We start from the raw sequence: 2,820 nt of genomic DNA on the forward strand, positions 1-2,820 counted from the left end.
AGTGAGCAGGAGGGTCCTTGGAGCCCTGGCGGAGCCGCCCACCCACAGGCTCCTCGAGGCCCCTCCCTGCCTGTCCAGACGTGGCAGGGTCCATCTGGGAGACCCTCTCAGCTCTGCAGGCTCTGCAAGGCTGGGGGCTTCCATTCCAGTTCCCGATCTTCCTCCCTGCAAAGCTGCTTAGCAAAGGGAGAGGCCCTAGGGTGGGAGTCTGGGGAGATGGGAGCAAGAGGCAGCCTTGGCCACAACAGGGGAGCCTTTCAGCTCTTTCATCTTCATCAAAACAGCGTTTAACAAGCACCTGATTGGACCTGAGGCTTGTTCTCCCGCCCACCCCCGCCCCACCCCCAGGATCTCCAGGAGCTGCAGGCAGACGAGGCCTTGCTGGGGGGTGGGGGGTGGGGGTGAAGGACACCATCACGGTGACTTAATGATGCCCATATGCGGTGACCACCCACTGTGGGGGGGTCAACAGGCTAAGCTTGTCATGTGCATTATCTCGTTAATTCTCTGCAACAACCTGATAGGATAGACGCTCCAGTTTTCTCTATTTTTCCAATGGTGGCTAATTTGCCCCAAGTCACACAGCTGCTGAGTGGCAGATCCAGACTTCAGTCCCACCAGGTGGGCTTCAGAGTTCTTGCTCTGAACCGTAATGTCTCCCCAGCCCCCAAAGACATAAAGATTTACACTGTGAGAGAAAACAGCATAAAGCGAGGTCTGGAGAGACCAGTGTTTATCCAGGACTTTATTGGGTTCAAAGAATTTTCCTTTTTCTTTTTTTTTTTTCTTTTTTATAAAATATTTATCTGGCTGCATGGGGTCTTGGTTGCGGCATTCCGGGTCTTCACTGTGTTGTGCGGGATCTTTCGCTGTGTCGCATGGACTCTCTAGTGTGGCATGTGGGTTCAGGAGTTGTACGTGGGCTTAGTTGCTCCAAAGCCTGTGGGATCTTCGTTCCCCGACAAGGGACTGAACCCACGTCCCCTGCATTGCAAGGCAAATTCTTAACCACTGAACCACCAAGGAAGCTCTTCAAAGCATCTTCATGTAGAATTTGTCAAAAGTTCAATTGTTTCTATTATTTTTCCCATTTTATAGATAAGAAAAAAATCAGACTGAGACCTGCCCAAATGTACAGAGTTCACAAACCCGGCCTGTTGTCCCCAAACCCAGAGCTCTCTCACTGCCCTCTCTTGGACTTCAAGGTGGGATTGCCAGGTGCTGGCAGGGGGCTGTGACCAGGAAGAGTTAGGGCAAAGTGGAAGAGGAACTTATTCTAGAAAAACCAGCTTAGCCTGGAGAACTGCCAGGTCTGCACGCAGAGGCCCCAGAGTGCCTGACAGGTGAGGAGCAAGAGTCAGGATGGATGACTGCGACAGCAGCTTCTTCCTGGGGAGGAGAGCTGGATGGAGGACCCAGCAGTGGGTTAACCCACCCGACAACGTACTAAAGTCACATACAAGTGGACTTGGAGAACAAGGGCAAGTGCCAGACTGGCCCTGGGGTCACAGAGCTGGCTGGCAGGGAGAGGTGCTCACGCTCAGTTGCTCAGTCGTGTCTAACTCTTTGTGACCCACCCCTGGACTGTAGCACACCAGGCTCCTCTGTCCATGGGATTTTCCAGGCAAGTATACTGGAGTGAGTTGTCATTTTCTCCTCTGGGGGATCTCCCTGACCCAGGGATCGAACTTGCACCTCCTGCATTGCAGGCAGATTCTCGATCTGCTGAGCCATCGGGGAAGCCCAGGGAGAAGGTACCAGGCTGCAGGGATTACTCCCTATGACCATCTGCCCACTCCTGTCAAGGCTGGAAGCAGTAACTATAAGCCTGGGCTCTGGGGTCAGACAACCTGGGTCCAAGTTCTGGCTGAACCACACTGAACTTTAGCAAACTAAGTAACCCTCTACTTCCTCATCTGTAAAAAGGGGATAATAACATACTTAACTCACATGTGACTGAAGATGGTGTATATAAAGTGCTGCTGCTGCTAAGTCACGTCAGTCGTGTCCGACTCTGTGTGACCCCGTAGACAGCCCACCAGCCTCCTGTCCCTGGGATTCTCCAGGCAAGAACACTGGAGTGGGTTGCCATTTCCTTCTCCAGTGCATGAAAAGTGAAAGTGAAGTCACTCAGTCATGTCCGACTCTTCTCGACCCCATGGACTACAGCCTACCAGGATCCTCCGTCCATGGGATTTCCCAGGCAAGAGTACTGGAGTGGGGTGCCATTGCCTTCTCCATGTAAAGTGCTGTACACCCTTATACATGTAATACCTGCCCAAGACACAGTCTGTGTTATTCAGACTGGGACAACTGGGAACTTCCCTAGCAGTCTAGTGGTTAAGACTTCACACTGCCAATGTAGGGGGTGAGGGTTCAATCCCTGGTCGGGAAACTAGGATCACATATGCTGCAAGGGCAAGACAAAAAAAAAAAAAAAAGACAAAAAGACCGCGATACCTGCATAAAAGATGTTTGCAAAAACCCAGCACTGGGCTTCCCTGGTGACTCAGATGATAAAGAATCTGCCTGCAGTGCAGACCTGGGTTCAGTCCCTGGGTCAGGAAGACCCCCTGGAGAAGGAATGGGTGGGGCTCCCAGAGGTGTGCCAACAGGGTGGCCACCTGTTGCTCACTCTCCTCCTCTGGGGGCCCACAAGGCCCAGGCAGGGCCAGCAGGCTCCTAACTTTCTGGCCCCACCCCTCGGAAGCCATACTCAAGGGCCAGTTCCAAGCTTAGGCAAGGCTCTGGGTGATATTCAAAGGGTATTTTCTGCCCTTGTCCTTTGAGGAGGACTTTCTTTAAATCACTAGATGGTAC

At 52.5% G+C, this 2,820-nt stretch overlaps 1 long non-coding RNA gene across 1 annotated transcript; it reads right to left on the reverse strand.

The window, feature by feature from the left end:
* Positions 1 to 730: 730 nt before the first annotated feature.
* On the reverse strand, positions 731 to 2,086 carry LOC122452196. The gene is made up of 2 exons (XR_006272623.1): positions 1,951 to 2,086; positions 731 to 984 (listed from the first exon to the last, which is right to left on the reverse strand). It is a non-coding gene; the product is annotated as an uncharacterized LOC122452196 (long non-coding RNA).
* Between the last annotated feature and the right edge of the window lie 734 nt (positions 2,087 to 2,820).

Source organism: Cervus canadensis, chromosome 13 (genome assembly GCF_019320065.1).
Source record: "Cervus canadensis isolate Bull #8, Minnesota chromosome 13, ASM1932006v1, whole genome shotgun sequence".
In the NCBI taxonomy this organism is placed as follows: domain Eukaryota; kingdom Metazoa; phylum Chordata; class Mammalia; order Artiodactyla; family Cervidae; genus Cervus; species Cervus canadensis.